Genomic DNA, 18,603 nt, shown 5'->3' with positions numbered 1-18,603 from the left:
CCGTACCTTCACCAATAATAATAATAATAATAATAATAATATAATTATTATTATTATTATTATTATTATTTATTATATTATTATTATAATACACTTTGGGTAATATGTTTTAATGTAGACCTCAGTGTTTCATTTTTGCAGTGTTGATTTATTGACACTCACTCACAATATACCATCTCTAAATATTATACATGTGACTAGAGACAATAAAACAATTAATTAGATTACAAGTATAGTGTCTGTTTCGAAGCATAAAAAAATACATGTCACAGAATTCTTTGCGGCGGATTGAAAGCCAACTTCCTTTCTTGCGCAGCGTCGATGGCTGGGTTCGTTGATGTCAATGCTATGACAACAGCATTATAGTATATGGTTGGCGAGACATTTAAGCGAAATGTGAATTGTCGTGCTACCAACTGGAATGTACATCTACAAATAGCCAGGTTTTGAAGAAGGAGAAGAGACAGCGTCTATAAGTTATTTTTTAGTAAAAGCAAAGAAAAACATGGTAAAAATCGCATAAGGCACAGCGCATCATCCCACGAGTTCATTCATTCTTTGGCCTTTTTTTATGGTTCATAACATTAACAGGTGACTGTTATTGTCAACACATGTCGATGTCATTTTCATCTTTCTGCGTGTCGGTATAATTTAATATTTTGTGGCTCTGTGGATGCAATGGAGAACGAGAGGAAAAGTGTAATGTTCAAAGACGATAGCAAAAATACGTTTTAAAAAAACGAAATTTCTACTGCATTGACAAGACAGAGTGTTCTCTGTATGGAAGGCTATATTTTAAAACATACCCAATCTTGAACAGATCTGACTGGAATCAGTGATTAACTTCAGGAACAGTTTGGAATCTGCTCGCGATTTGTTGGTGCCGTTATCTTTAGTCTTGAGTTTTTTTTTTTTCTTTTTAATTTTGTGAATATTTGTTTATATTGGAGCTGAGCAAAAAAATTTAAATAATACGAAGACTTCTTTGGAAATTTGTTCAGGTACTGTGTCTATTTATACCTTTTTTGTTCACTATTTAATATTCAGTTGACTGTATACAAGCTATATAATCCGTTAAATATATCAATTGTAGTTCAATTTTATATTGCTCAACAGTGTAAGGTTTCAGGTCTTCTAGTAGAGTAATTCACAGCCAACTTTCGATATGTTTCTTGTAAAATAATATCAATAATGTAGGCCGGTGCCACCTATTTTACGTTATTATTATTGACATCAGAACAGAATAACCCTATTAGCTGCCTTTATTCTACGTACACGAAGGCAGATTTGCTTCTGTTGAACAGAATCCTCAGTCATGTGATACATTTGTCATTCAGGGGTGCAAGATAATACAGGCGATGTTAGCTCACTGCTGATCAAGGCAAAGCGATATTAGCACTTCCAAAAATATGATTTAGTACAAGGCGCACATGCTGGTTAAAACTACAAATACAATATAACTGAGTGTGACAGATTACTGTCCTTATTTCTACCCAGAAGAGTAATAGTGTTGGAGGCTTGATTATTGCCAATAATGATTACTACATGTCGAACCTATCTTGTGCAAGATTTTTTTTTGTGTCTGATCACTATTGAGACACTATACTGATATATATATATATATATATATATATATATTATATATATATATATATATATATAATATATATATTATATATATATATAATAATCTATATATCTTCATAACTGCCAGAGCTCATGAACCTAAGTGAGCCAATGGTCATCAGTTTCAAACACTGTTCAAGTACAGTTACAACGTACCACAAGGCAAAGAGAAAATAGTTGGTAAGTTCATATAAACATTATCTCTTTGGCATTTCCAATTTCAATATAAATACCCAGGTTTCACTAGGTAGCTATTAAGGAGAATTGTCTTCCCTTCAAATATGTAACAAAATACATTGCATTGAAAAAGTGGCCTCCTCACAGTATAACCTAAAGACATTTTTTTTACTGTATACTCTAAAAAGAGGGGATTAGGCCAATGTGATGGACTGATATATAAGAAAGAATTCTTTAGATGGTCTACACAGTGAGCATTTGGTTTCTGACCTTAGGACCTCAGTTTTTAGCAAACTTACTTATTAGTGAAAATAATTATCAGAAAGTACAATTAGGTAGGAGTTTTAGTATTCTTGAAAAAATATGATAGTGCTGATATGAACAGATTCCAATATTGAAGAGCATTTTATTACCACTCCTCCTGCTAGTTTTAATCTGTGAGTCTATGCAAGCCTAGCATAAGGAGAGTTTGGAGAATAATTGAAACTACTGCTGTATAGCTAGTTAAGAAATTCAATGATCTTTTTACTAGTTAATTAATATGTTAATATCTTGACAGCATATTTATAAACACACACACACACACACACACTGTTAGAAATTTAAAATGCCAAAGGATGGACAGCCCTGCCATGAAGGAAAAAACAACTACTCATTTTTGGTTCAATGTTTTCTGCAATTGAACAAAACCAACTATTCTGTCACCTACAAGAACTTGTGAAAGCTTGCCAAACTTAGCTCTTTATAATATAATATAATTTGTAATGGATGTGTTAAGAAAACTTGGCACCCAGAGCTAGTGAGGTTTGCATGGAATATGGTCCATTTGTAAGAGGAGTGCACCAATGTTCTTTAGAATATAGGTCAAATTATGTATTTACTGTAATGTGTGCTGAAATCTCCTTAGAATTCAGCTGTAATATCAGCACTGCTTATAGTAATTCATACCATACCATTCAGACCTGTAGGGCACTTCAGATTTAATATTTATGCAATGCCAACTGATTAGGTGTGAACAAAATGAGTCTTTCCTGATTTCCTGTACTGTGTGTAATTCTCAAGTTCATTGTTTACAAAATTATAAGAATACTGTACATCAAAAAGGACATGCATGTGAGAGTAAAACCTGCAGCTTGGCACTTTATTTATTTCAGTTAGTAATGCAGTGTCAGAATAAAATTATTGAAAATGTGGCATTAAAAGATGTGTCCAGAGGTAACACCATGTTTTTTTTTCATACTGTCTTTTTGTAGTTTCCATAAGTCTACATATAATAGAAGTGAAGCTTATCAGTCTGTAGTTTTGTTTATTGTAAGAGCTCCTAGTCCCTTTAACATGTCTGACTCGGTTATGCTAAAGTTATGTAAAACTGGATAAGAACAGTTGACATGTGGGGCATGTTGTCCGTATCCTTCTTTGTAAAAACTTGTGAAAAGTAATCATTTAGTTTATTTGCTATTTTTTTTTTCTTCGTCTATGATTTTGCCATTTGTATTTCATAGACATTTAACCTCCTCTTTGAATGTTGTCTTGCTGTTATAATATCGGAAAAACATTTTGGAATTGGTTTTAGCCCCCTTAGCAATGTTCATTTCTATCTCTCTCTTGGCCTTTCTAACTTCCTTTTTGACTTGCGTTTGCAGTTCCAAATATTCCGTCTATGTACTTTGTTTTTGGTCCCTTTTAAACTCTTTGTAAAGTGCCTTTTTTTGCTGAATATTTTTTTTAATTGATCTGTTAAACCTACTTTTGGGATGTAATTGTTTTGTGCCTCTAGTATTAAATAAAAAAAAAAAAACAGCCATCCCTATTCTGTGGATGTTTTCTGTATTTTACTCCAATCTACTTCTGTTAGTCTCTGTTTCTTATCGTCATAGTTTGCCTTTCTAAAATGGTAAACCTTAGCTTTAGTCATTACTTTTTGGGTTTTAAAAATCACTTAAAATGATACCATGTTGTGAGTTTGCCAAAGATTCTCTGACCTCTGTTTTAGTTATTCTGTTTTCGTTACTTGAAAAGACTAAATCAAGGCATGTCTCCCCTCTAGTCGGTTCCTTGACAAATTGCGTTAGGAAGCAGTCATTTGTCGTTTCCACCATTTCAGTTTCGTCCGTCATGCTCCCCACTGGGTTTTCCCATTTTATATGGGGGGAGTTGAAATCCCCCATTAGTATGGCTTCTCCTTTTCCATCTTTAAAAAATGATATGGTTCTTTACATTCACCTACGCTAAGTGCACCTCTCCCTGAGGGCTTCAACTGCCCAGTAACCATGTCCCTTCTGCTGCAGGACTTGTAAAATCACTACATTAAACACAATAGCATTTATGTACAGTATAGTGAGGTTTTTATTAAAATGCTAACCAAACATGACTGCAATGTTTCCTTCTAAATACAGAACTCATTCTAACCACCTTGTTTCTGTGTGCAACTACACACAAAGCAAAATGTAGCGCTGTGTAAGTAACAAAGACCTCAGTACAGGAATTTCCCAGAACCGGTATCTTTCTCTTTGTGTTTTGTAGTAGGGAAGAACGTCTCTGTTTAAAGCCTGGGATGGTGGTCCTAGTCAGTGGGGCAAGAAGAAGAATTTGACTAAGGCTGCTTATGTGTGGCTAATGTTGACAACAGTGCCACAGGACATGGTATATGACTACGTACATGTAAGTATCCCCTTTGTTTTTAAGATTGTGATGTACAGGTGTAAACCTGTCTGGTTTTGTTACCTGCTGCACTACGGATTACAAAGTAGACCATTGTTCAACAGTACAAGCTGACAGGCTTTAAACTCAAACAAAACGAATTAGCCTGGATCATTTATCCAGGAGCTAAATCCAATATCAGATAAAAGAGATGTATGCAAATGCATTCAGTTGCCTCATGCTGCCACTTTAAAAAGATAAACCTGTTGATTTATAAATGTCCACAAATTAAACAAAAAACTTAATTGGCACAAAAATATCTCCAGTACATTTAAACCACAAATGTTTCTACTCAGCCAATGGAAACCACACTCCATTTTACTGAGAAGTGAGAAGGTATAATTTGAACTGCAATATAACTGAGCTTGAATGACCTGGGATTTATTCTGATAGGAATTGACTAGCATGGTATTGACATAAAATGCCTGCTCTGCATAGACATCTGTATAATTATCCTACACAATAACCTGTAATTGTACGGGGAATTGGAAATGACATTTCTCAGATTATCTAGGCTCCCTTAAACTCCCTTAAGGAGTTTTCACTATGGAAACTGCATGCTCTGCCACTTTAGTTTTTATCCTTTGAATCTGCTTCCATTTTACTGGTTAGCATATACCTGTAAAACCATGATTGTCTCATGATTGTTATCAAAGCCATGTAAACTGAGGGAAAAAATTATCTTGTCTGTACTACTATTAATTCATTATGCAAACCCCAAGATAAAATTACATTTTAAATAGGCACAAAATGGTTGTTGATGATTAAATTTAAATTCAAATGTACTGTACCTAATCAGATAATTATCTAAATTTATGTTTATATTGGCACTTGATGTAAACCTGAGCAAGCAGGAAATCTTTACCTTAGTAGTGTTCCCTACATCTGATCATCAGTGTTTCCATAATGAATAAAATTGCTTGCAAAATATTAGCATTTCCCTAAATAATAGTTCTATTGTATTTCAACTCATAGCTCATAGTCAACCCAACCTGCCTTACTCAACTGTGAAGGACTTTGAAAGGGCCCCTTTGTCAAAACATTTAGTTAATTTCAATTACTGGGCGAAAATATGAGTATTTTAAGAAATTTTGGCACTTTAGGCGTCATGAAATAAAGCCCTTTAATGTAACCATAGAAAAAGCCCCTTCCCCTTTAGCATGGAAAAAATAACTCTTGTGAAGACTGCAATGATGACACTTTACATTACATGTCTCTAATTACAATAGCATGTGTTATTACATCTAATACAACCAGGTGCTAGAACTGTTGTTGCATACTAAGTTATGACAGTTTAACTACGGTGTAGTTTGAGATACGAAATGTAATGTGTTTCCAAGACAGATTTGGATTCTGGTCTGTGATGTCATTGTTAAGATATTCAGATTTGATTAGGGTGCGTAAAAGGGGTGTGGGATTCCGCTAAGAAAGACTGAGGGATGGAGGGATCGTGGTTGACACGCTGGCACCGGCTTCCAAGTTTTAACTACAATTTACAATAAAAATTGCAGTGTCAGGTAGCCACCACTAGGGTACCTGCAATGTTGTCCGAGTGCAAGGTTAAACAAACACAAAACGTTCAAAACAATTGCACTGTTCAAAAACAACTAGAAAATTGTGTGGTTAAGTGCAAACAAACGAAATACATAAAAAAAAAAAAAACACTCCTCACATGTGCAGGGCCTCAGCCGTCCCACAGAGTGCACATATGGTTGTGTTAAAAAATGTCTTTAACAGATAAGATAATTTTGGGAAGCTACATGAGGTTCCTATGAGTTTATGCACCAAATCCGTCCAAACCAGGAGCGGCACTGATCCCAGAAGAGCAGCTGGTGGAGGTGCATCTCAGGGATCCCATCATACAAGTGGAGGCCGGAAAGTTTGTCTCGTAAGTGCTATATGACGTCTGTGTTATATTTAAGAACATAAGAACATAAGAAAGTTTACAAACGAGAGGAGGCCATTCGGCCCATCTTGCTCGTTTGGTTGTTAGTAGCTTATTGATCCCAAAATCTCATCAAGCAGCTTCTTGAAGGATCCCAGGGTGTCAGCTTCAACAACATTACTGGGGAGTTGATTCCAGACCATTCCATTTGAACTGCTCTCAGCTACACAGACTGCAGACAATGCTCTTCATTTAAAAACTAAATGTTAACATTTAAGTGCCAGCATGATAACATGATTGTCCGTACATGATAGCACCCAGTATTAGGTAATGCATTTTTGGCAAGTAGATCACCGCTGTGAGTAGCTCATTCATCGTGCCATTAAGTGCAAGAGAGGGGGACTACCTACTGACAAAGGGCTGAGTTTTTGTAAATTGTTACCAGAAACATTGAGGGCCTGGTAAAACAATTAGAAACACACAATTCTTTGTAAATGGGATGTTTCTCAGATGGCTTGTTGATTTGATTTGATTTGAACATGACATCCCAGAGAGAGATTTTATATTAAACGCTGCTTCTCCCAGTTTCAAGTCCGTTTTAGTTAGACAGCTGATCTTAACATGTGTTTGGAGTTTTGTAGCTTTCTTCTTCTAACCCCCATAATGCAATGTGACAGGGTCAGCTCGTGTCACGTGTGTGGGTAGCCGCTGCTCAACCAATACAGAGACAGCAGATGGTGGAGTTGAAATGCCGACACAGGCGCACAGGATTTATTAACATATAACAGAATAAAAACAAACAAATAGGTCATGTGATGTTACCAGCGATTGTAACGCACAGAGGACACATACAGAAAGCTATACAAAGGAAAAATAAAACACAGTATAAAAAACTATAGATAAAAGGTGCCGTAAAAATGGCTACTCCCCTAAACAGGAGGTCCTGCTGGAATACACTCTAGGCTGTTGTTGCCTGAAATTAAGCTCTGTTCCTGTCCCGCCCCGACAGTAGGTTACAAACTTATATCCTTGACTAGGTCACTGAGCAATGAGTTGCACTTCAACTTGGCTGTGAAATGATCGAAAACTGGTGTACTATGGTAAGCTTCCATCATCTTAAGAGAAGTGATATTTATTTAATACCTGATTTAACCCTGGAAGTATTAGACTAGCAAATCAGATATCATTTAATAATGCGTAAAGTATGCTGATTCAGTCAAAATATTTACAATCACGTTATTGTAGGCAGTTCAAAATATGTATTAGGTATGTGTACCTTTATAAATATATGTTTAAGGTCTTGCAAAGTTACTTATTGAGTAAAAAAACATCTTTATATTATCAAGACATTGTTTCACTTGTCATGAAATAATTTATGTATTATATCTGATTTTAAGATTCTAGAAAATTGCTAAAATCTGGAAGATTAATCTTTTTTAATGGTTTAATTAGCTGAGCTATTTAGTGGTCATTACAAGCAATTTCATGCTATTTTTTTGATAACTCCAAATCTACATGCTGCTCAATGCAGGATTTAAAAAATAAATGATTACCTTCTAACTTTTAATATAAACATAGCAATTATAAGCATTCTCTGTATCTTTCTCAGAAATGTTTAAGGGAGGTTTCATTTTAAAACAGAACACATACTGTAGTTTGCAGTCAAACTAAGGCATTGTATAAAAGTAATATTTATATTTTCCCATCTTTAGTGTCATTAACTGTTTATCAGTAATATAAAATAATTTATTCTACATTCACTGTTTACCATTACTGTATTTTACAGTTGCATTTACAGACATTTTGTGTTATTTTATAGATATTGTGTGTTTGTGTGTGTGCGCTAATCCATATGTTGTTTCCTTTGCAGTGGTACAGAAAATCTTCACTTGGTCGTTTTGCAGCCCAGAAAGCTGTCTGTGTATACAGTCTCTGGTAAAATCTTATTCTCAGATCAGGCTATGATTTTTGTGACTGGTTTGTGATCGTGCTGTCCATAGAATCTGAAATCTTATTTAAGAAAATGCAATATAGACACCACAATGTCACAAACCGGTCTCGGTATTCAGAGACTTAAATATTTTTTCCAAACCTTGTGGGGTTAAAGTTTGTGAAATACTGTAAATGTTAAAAAATACATAACATGAAAGGGTAATATTTTGCAAACCCTAGAAAGGAGCTACATTTTCCTTTTACAAGCAACGGTGCAAATTGCATTTTGGTGCAAAGACCTATAAATCTTGCCCTTGTTTATTTAAAAAGAAAATGCACTGATAGCTTCATTTGAATGATATCTGTTTGATGCCGTCTATAAACTCTGTTATTTACAACTCTGAGCATGGCCATTTAGCTTCTGAGTACATTTGTAAATTGTAATATTCATATACCATAGTTAATTCTAAAACAGTTAGGCAGCTATTCAGTAGTGTTTTATTGAACCCTTATAAAAGCATAGGTAAGCTTTGCAAAGCCCAAGGAGTTATGGTAAGGTGAGTTAATGGAATCATGTAATGTGCTTTCGCAATATTTAATCAATTGAATATACTATATTGATTGTTTTTCCTTCATGATTAATACCATAAATCTAATGACAGTTCCCTGATAAAAGTTCATATATTAAAAACAAAACAACAAAAGTAAAAAAAACCACACATATGGTGAACTTTTAACTGCCATGACTGTAATTACATTTATGGTATTAATCATGAAGGGAAAACAAGCACTCTAGTATATTCAATTGATTTAAATACTGCGAAAGCACATTACACGATTCCATTAACTCCCATTGAGGGGGTAGACATAATGATTATTAACTTTTCCCTTTATGATATTCTGTTACAGGAACAACTGGCACTGTAGATCATGGAAATCAATATCAGCTAAGACTAATATATGAGCGCAACGGCATGCAACATGGCCTATGACCCTTTTGGCGGAGTCAAAGGTAAATCAAGCGCCAAAGAGATCATTTTGTTTTCATTTTGTAAAAGCAATGTTTTGTTTTGTTTTTTTCTTGAAGAATTCAGATTATATATCGCTGCTGATTGAATTATCATGTGTCACATTAATGTCTAAAGGCCAAGGTAATAGCTTAGATTGGTTTTGGAATAACTCCATCAAATCAGCCTGCCTAGAATTTAATTCAAGTTACATATTCATCACTAATTGAATAGTTTCAGTATACTGAAAAATAAGTGGAAATGGGAATAGATATACACATTTTACGATAATTCACTTTCACTCGATTCCACGCTGTACAGTTTGGATAAACAAACACATGAAGTGTCCGTTGACAGCATAGTAACAACAGCCTGTCGTGGAGCAGAATAACTGATTTGGTTAAAGTCAACTTTCTTATAAAATAAAACATTTGACCTTAAAATATATAAAGACCAAAGCACTTGTTATATAATAAGAACTATAGGACAAATCAAGTGTACCTGACAACAATAGTTTCCCTTGTTAGTGTAACGTCTTCAAGACTTTTATCATCTCCTATTTGTCTGGTGTTTCGAGTGGAGCAATCTTTCCTAAACTAAGCTGTATTTATACAGTGTTGAAAGGGTTAAGTTAATTTAGTGTTTGTATAACTGGCCAAAACAATAATTAGGAATAGGCGGGTATTTATGCATTCAGATTAATACTTTTGTAAGGCTGCACTTGATGTAGCACTTGATTTCCAGCCTACTGGTTCAGGTTATTTCAACAAAAAGGCTTTTATTTTGTATTGCTCTGCTTGAGTAACTGACAGAAAGACAATGTTGACTGGGTGGTTTTTTTTTTTTTTTTTTTTTTTTTTTTACTGATAAAGCTGTTTTCATCATAAAAGAAGTTTAGGGAACTAGTCATTGCTTTTCTTGGAGCCTGGTTGCCTGGTGATGGCCATTGCACAGAACCAAAGCTTCACTGTCACTGTCAAACATTATAGGCTAAATAAGCTAAATTGATTCCAGAAATTGTGAAACTTGAAATTAAAAGCAGGTTTATGTGCCGTACTGGGCAGACTATTATAAAGCAAAGCAAAACAAACAAAAAAATATATATAAAAAAATTCAAATGTGATTATATACAGTAAATGTATATGTGTAAAGATATATGATTGAATGTTTAAAGGTATGTTAGATTCATGTTTAATGCTTGGTACCATTTGAACTGTAATAGATTTGATTCACTTCATAAAGTCTATGAAGGTAATACACTATAGAGCATGGGTGAGGAACAAAAACATCACAATTCAAATGCAAAGCTGAATTTAACAATAAAGGAGTCCTGTGAATGGGGTACTGAAATTACTTCGGGTTGGAGAAACAATTTAAAAGCTTAAGAACTCAGCCTAAATTTGAACAATGAAAACTGACATGTTTGCTTACTTGTCCTGTATTATTCCAGTTCACTAATGGGTGTTCCTCTTTTAGAGAATAATTGCTGGCAGCTGGATGAGAATTAACCTCTTATCAATGACTAGTTACTCTAAAAATGACTGATCCCAAAAACTCAGTTAAGTAATGTGTATACGAAGAAGCAGCGAACAAAGAGCTTATTCATTCATTCCAGGATTTGGAAAAAAAAAAAAAGAAAACAAAAATATCTATCTATCTATCTATCTATCTATATTTATGGATGAAGGCTATATTTGCATCCTGAGCCTTTTGAAAAAAAGGCATAATACCACAGTAGTGACATCAAAAAGTGGCAGTTCCTCAAAAGGAAATTATACTTTTGAACTTTGACCCATTTGACTCTTCGAGACCATCACTTTCAATTCAAACACAAAATGTCTTGTTTTCAAACACTCGACAACACCCACAGTACAGAAATGTTCATTAATGATCAACAAAATAAATAAAGCTGTTACATTTGTATCTCGGAGAAACGGATAACGACATAGAATGTCTGTACAGCACTGAAACACTACGTTTAAAAAAAACCCCAAAAAACAGGTTTACTGCTGAACCTTGTCTTCTTTTATGTTAGCATCACAAGGGTATCCATGTATTATACAAACATATATGGGCCTCTTCAGCGAGTTACAGGAAAACAATTCAATCTCGGGTTTCTGTGGCAGTTTATAAATTACTCGACCTTTTGGTCTCCTATTATTCTCTCTCTCTCACACACACACAATCTGTCTACCTATATTATATATATATATATATATATAGGTATCATTAGTTATAGTTATAATATATAACATACATAAAAAATAAACGATATTTACTTATTTGACTGTTTTTGAAGTCATGGATGTTATATTGTTTACTGAATTTAGATTTACAGAGCTGCCTTTAAATAAAATCTTCATTACTATGCTTAATACAAGGAATCAGATTTTACATAAATAAAGAAATCCACTAGATGGCAGTAGGAGCATTAGGAACATAACGTAAACATCTCTTGGAATTAAATAAAATGTATGTCCATTGTTCTACGCCCCCCCCCCCCCCCCCAACCCGGTAGATCAGGATAGGAAAATTCTAAAATGCACGTTTTCACCTAATGACTGTTCTGGGCCACTGTGAGCTGAGTTCTGGTCAACTCAACAAAGCATTTTGCAATTTGGCAATAACTTGTTAGAGTACCTATGTTGGTGGCCTTGTCGGAAGCCAAAGTTAAGTAACACTAAACTCAACCATACTTTTTAGGCATTCCCTGGCACAGATGAGGCTTGGGAAGCTGTCTGGCCAGTAATATATATTTAAAAAGAGAATACATTTTAGATTACCTGTGTGAATGCTGTAAATAAAGGCAAACATGAGCCTATTCAAATCAGATACTGTTACGTTCTAATTAACCAGAAGTTACAAAACAAAAATGATTTAGGGACATGCATTATTTATATTTTCATAATTTAGGCTCACAATTTCCCAGACAAATACAGTACCTGTTACATACAAACTTGATATCTACTGTGCTGTGATTTATATTCTGATGGCTGGAAGCTGTAGGACTTTTTCCAAAATACTATATCAAACTAGTCCTGTTGAACATGAAACACATTTTTTTTCTTTTTAATGAGATCTCGTTATGTTTTTCTTTTTTTTATATGTAGCTATCTAATTTGATTGAACTACTTTAAAGGCTACAGAAGGGCCTTTTTATTTTATTGTGTTACATGTTCCCATGTGGTGCTACAACTGTTTCCGTAAGGTGTGTGTACATTTTGACCACTTTTTTAAACTTTTAAATTGCATTTCCTGCCACAAGATGGCTTCACGTGTACCCACATGGACCTCTCAGAACTACATTCCCATCATCCCAGCACATATTAGAGCAATTATTTCAGACCTGGCAATTATTTGAAGTTTTACGGTATATATGTGTGTGTGTGTGTGTGTGTGTGTGTGTGTGTGTGTCATATATATATATATATATATATATATATATATATATATATATATACATACACACACACACACACATTCAGACCCTTCCTATGGTGTCCCATTTTGTGAAATTACAGAATGATGCATTTTTTTAAACTTAATATTTTATTCAAAACTTGAATGCTCAAACTGAAGACTTCTAAGGTTAAGATAAGTTACAGTAAATGTCAGCAAAAACTAAAGAGAAAAAACTGAAATATGATAACTATTCAGACCCGTCAACTCAATATTTGGTGGAAGCACCTTTGGCAGCAGTTACACCTGCAAGTCTTTTTGGGAAAGTCTACCAACTTTGCACACCGACTTGGTGCAATTTGTGCCCATTCTTCTTGGCAGATTTGCTCATGCTCTCTCAGGTTGCTTGGGGATCACTTATGGACAGCAGTTTTCAAGTCTTTCCACAGATTCTCAAAAGGACTCAAGTCAGGACTTTGACTGGGCCACTCAAGGACATTCACTTTCTTATTCTTAAGTCACTCCAGTGTAGCTTTGGATCATTGTCCTTCTGAAAGGTGAATTTTCGCCCCAGTTTTAAGTCTTTAGCAGACTGAAACAGGTTTTCTTCTAGTATTTGCCTGTACTTTGCTCCATTTTTCCTTCAATCCTAACAAGCTTTCCAGTCCCTGCTCAGGAGAAGCATCCCCATAGCACGATGTTGCCATCACCATTCTTGACTGTAGGGATGGTATTGACTGGGAGATGTGGTGTGTTGGGTCTGTGCCAAATGTAACGCTTGGCATTTAGACCAAAAAGTTCCAATTTGGTCTCATTTGACCACAATACCTTTTGCCACATTTTTGCAGGATCGCATAGATGCTTTGTTGCAAACTCCATGCAGGCTTTGAGATGGCTTATTTTTAGCAATGGCTTCCTTCTTACCACCCTGCCATACAGGCTACTTTTGTGAAGTGTTCTGGAAATTGTTGACTGATGCACATTTTCTCCCATCTCAGCCATTGAACTCTGTAGCTCTTTGAAAGTTGTCATTGGCCTCACAGTGGCATCCCTCACCAGTTTCCTCCTTGCCCGGCTGCTCAGTTTGGAGGGACGGCCTGATCTAGGCAGTGTCTGGGTGGTACAATGCACCTTGCATTTCTTGATGATTGAGTAGACTGTGCTAACAGGGATATTCAGAGACTTCAGTATTTTGTTGTACTCTTCTCCTGATCTGTGCTTTTCAATGACTTTATTCCTTGACTTGCTTTGAAAGCTCCTTGATCTTCATGGTAGAGTCTTTGCTTGAAATTCACTACCTGACCAAGGAACCTCACAAAGACAGGTGTTTTTATTTTGAAATCATGAGAACCACTAATATTGCACACAGACAGTACAGCAAATCATACTTGTACATTTTAAAGTCATTTCAGCATTATTGACAAACATTTAATTAGTCTTTATTCTCTTGAACAAATTATCCTCTATTTAAACTTCATGTGATTCATGCCCGGGAACATGATTTAAAGGCAACAGGGAAATATATGTTTTCAGCCAAATTAATGGAAAGCCTTAAATATTGTCTTAAGCTGCAAAAATACTTGGTCTTTGTTCATTATATCAACATTTGCTAAATCACCATATTATGTTAACATTGTAATGTAACCATAAGCCTTCTTTTTTATTTTAAATTCTCTAGCCGCACGTTGCCTTTCCTCTCTGGAGACCCAGGTCTGAAAATAGTTTTCTGGTCTCAATTTAGTCCATTAGTCCACATCACAAAAGTACACCACACAATTTGGCACAATTTCCAGTCTCTGCTTCAGTGAAACCCAGCATAGAGTGCCAGGCAGGGGTGCGCTTTGCAGCGCTGTGAGGGAAGGTTCTCACAGTAGCTGCTGGCTGAATGCGTGGCTCTAACCAGTGCTTTTGCCTCAGTTTTTTTGAACACTAAATTCACCAAAAGCATTTTATTTTTAGTTTGAGCCACATTATTGCAAGTATCAGAAACCCTACAACTCAGATCAAACCCAGAGTAAAAGTAACATATCTGGGATTTTTTTTTTTAATTAAAAAATAAAAGTTAGTACATTCACATAAAGTATACTTGAGGACAATATGAAAAGAGCATTTTTAATGTCAGTGCTCTGTAGAAACAGCAGGAAGTAAGTAACTGGGATTTTTGTTTGTTTTATTTCAGCCAAAGTGACTTATTTAACGACTGCTGCTACAGTAAAACTTTGCCACCTGGCTCTCATTTCAGATATCGCATTAACTTGTTAAGTGAAACTGATGTTTAAGAGTGTGTTTAGACTAAACGTATTTCTTGTCATGTTAAACTGGAGAAAAGCAGCTGGGCTGATAGCAGACTGTACCGACTGCTGGCAATTTGACATTTTCCCCGTGAGGCATGAGCTGCTAAAGCTATACGTTGCATTAAGTGATCCCATCTGATGTAAAGAAAGTCAGATTTATACATTTAATACTGTAAAAAAACAGCTGTTTTACTTTTTTGAAGTGGACTTTTTTTGTTTAAAACTGCATAGGCGTTTTAAAGAGCAACTGTGAAAGAATAAATCAGTAAAGAGGGTTGCAAGGCAGCACACCTGTCCTGTCTTTAGCTCAAGCACTGAAAATGTTTCAGTGGCTTTTAAAAAAATAAAAAAAAATAAAAATAAAATAACAATGACAGACCAATACACACCTGTGCAGTCTAGAACTGCACATACAACCTATGTCAATAACGCCATAAAGAATATTTCAGAATTTATCACACAACCCATATTTCATTGATAGGTTTCTCCAAAATGATACTGTCTATTTTTTGTACTTCTGTATATTTTGCTGTTGAGAGTTTAAAGGTGATTAACGATGAACATCCAAAGAATAAATCTGGGAGCACACTACACCTAGATTTTCAGAGATGTGGAATTAAATGAAAATTACTCAAATTGTGTTTATTAGGATGCGTCTTTTGTGTGCTTATAAACTGCTGCAAGTTATTTTTTTTAAGAGTTTCAGACAGATATACTGAATAATTTGATTTACAACAAAGCCTAATCCTGCTTTGATGTGAATCAAGTAAAACAACTGTTATGTTTATGCTTCTGTGAGTTTCTACCTGTTTGTCATATAAATTCTAGTTCTAATTTTTTGTGCAATAAACTCTGGTTTTGAAAGGGAGCCATTATTCTAGCCAGCTGGTTGGAAACGGCGTATGATTCAATTTAAAGAAGCTCTATAAAAGTTGTTATTCTAAAATGATCAAGCATGTGGGAGCAGGTATAAACTTATGTTTTTAAGTGTTAATGCGGATATCAGATTTTGCATAAGAAAGCCATTAGATATTTCCCACCCCCACAATTATCATTATCAGGCAAACCAAACAATTGAACCTATCTTTTATAGTACTTGTTGGTATCCTGCAAAAGTCTCTGAGGTCTAGTATTTCTTTTATACTTCTTCGAAAACTCTTCAGACAGCCTTTCCTGATCTTACAGGGGCACATCTCCCAATGGGTTAAAACAGTACTCGGATATGCATGGGCATTGACTCTACTTTCCAAAGGAAAAGCTATGCCCCAGACTATGGCAACAAAAGCTTACATTGGCTTGGTTTCATGCAGTTTAGAAGCTCCAAATTCTCTTTTCATTATCGTGAGAATGTGACGTAGTGTACATTTCTCACGCTGTAGAAAGTGTACAGCCAAAAAATGGTATGGCTAAAAAGTGTTTATATCACCTAAAGCTAAAAAGCAACACATTTGAAAACTTTATCTATCTATCTATCTATCTATCTATCTATCTATCTATCTATATTAGAATTGTGTTGTATCATCTATGCACAAGATAACATCTGTACATGGCATAAGGTAATAGTTGGTTGATTTCTCAAATGTGATGCAACATTACTTCAGTATGATGTACATGATTTTTCATGAAACTGATACATTTTGTATTTCCAGTCATGAGAGAGTGTGTGTGTGTGTGTGTGTCTTTGTGTGAATGTTAATGACATTTTTGTTTTGTTTGATTATTTTAGGTCGCGACTTTATTTGCATTCAGTTCATGGATGGTATGCTGGTGTTCTTTGAACAGAGCTATGCATTCGGCAGGTTTCTACCAGGTTTCCTTCTGCCTGGTCTACTGTGTTAGATCGCCCGCACAGACACTGTTTCTTCCAGTCAATACATTGAGAGCTACAAGTTAGTAAAAAAGCTAAATGAAAATAAAAAATGTCAGCATACTTGTGGCCAAAGGTTTTGCATCACTTAGAATTTTAAGATTGACACACCCATTAAAAAAAAAACAAACAAACAAAAAAAAAAACCTGTAGGAACATTATTTTGATCTTTTATTTAACATCATGGAATCAAACAAACTACAAAATGATATTGCAAAAGTCTACCTGAAGCCATAATAGTAGTACAATATTTCATGTTGGATTAAAAAAAAAAAAAAAATTAAATATGTGGAAAACTACAATGCACGGTGTAATTCAATATGTTAATTTAACATTATTCAGCAGGTTTTGTTCGACTTTATGAAGCAAAGTTTGTTAATTCTATTGGATGATGCAAAACTTTTGGCTATATCTGTAATCCTTAGTACATGTCAAGTGTTGGTTAAGGAGTTGATTTTTGGTTATGTTCACTAGGTCTTCATTTGTAAAGTGTGGAAAATAGGTCTGTAGGCAGTACATTGAAAAGTTTAATAAAGCTGTTCTTAGAACAAGTGAAGAAGTTATTACATCCAGTGTAACGTTCTTAATACCTACTGCAGGAGGATCAGTTTCTTTAGGTCTTGTTTTCTTTTTTACCACACAAGTATTTAAAGACATGGTTTGCCATTTTTATTTTTATGCCAAGAACTACATCCGCAATATTTTACATGTTTAAATAAGAAAGTGAAACGGGTACAAATAGTGACACTGGATACTGTATAATGCAACTGACTAATATCTATGTATCTTCTGCTATTGCTACAGCTGATCCTGGTTAGGAAGGCGATAAGTGAAAGTTTTCACTTTTCTAATGAAATTTCCACAGTGCCATGCTTGTGCTTTGCAGCTGTTTATTTTTTTTTTGTTTTAACTCATTGATTAAGTAATAATAAGGGTAACATTTAATTTGAACCACATGTAGGACTTAACCTTCCCCACAGATACCTAGGAAACCTAGGGTTTGAGGTGTTTATTATGAAAAACCTTTTAGTACTTTTCAGTTCATGGTTAACATTGATATTGAAAGTAGACACTACTTTATTCATGATACATTGACTTGTGAAGCAGACAACCTGTGAGGTGTAACAAAGTCTTTGTTACAGCAGTAACGGGGATTGAATACTAAAATAGATGTGTAAGGTTGTACTGAGAAACATATATACAGTTACATTTCAATATTTTTATTAAATAGAAATATAAAACCTTTAGTTCGCAAGGTTGATTCCTGTACAGATCATTAATTTGTGTGCGAAGGCTGTTATTGGTGGTCTCGGGCAAATTCCTAAATATATATTACTATTAGCACTCATTGACACCTTTGCTGGCATGTTGAACATGTATAAAACTTACCAGTCCCTCCAAATCTTGGTTTTGGTAAGTTCTGCCAGTTCAGCATCATTCATAAAAAAACTAATTCAGCACCTGCAAAATTTCCAGCAGTATACCAGAAATCAAGACTTCATCTATTCTTCCCTGAAAAAGATAAACAACAATCTCTGCTTGATCAAGATCCAGTGTGGGGTTAGTAAATTAACAGACCTGAATGGAATGAAAATATCTGGAACTAAGAAAAAATTAACAGAAGAATGACATGTTTTGTGGAAATTAAGTAAAAGGTCATGGAGCTATTAAAATAAATATCAACACAGCTTCAGTGCTTCTTGATGTTGAATCTGT

The sequence above is a fragment of the Polyodon spathula genome, chromosome 4 (assembly GCF_017654505.1).
Source record: "Polyodon spathula isolate WHYD16114869_AA chromosome 4, ASM1765450v1, whole genome shotgun sequence".
NCBI classification, from domain to species: Eukaryota; Metazoa; Chordata; class Actinopteri; order Acipenseriformes; family Polyodontidae; genus Polyodon; species Polyodon spathula.
Note: the sequence above shows the minus strand (reverse complement) of the source record.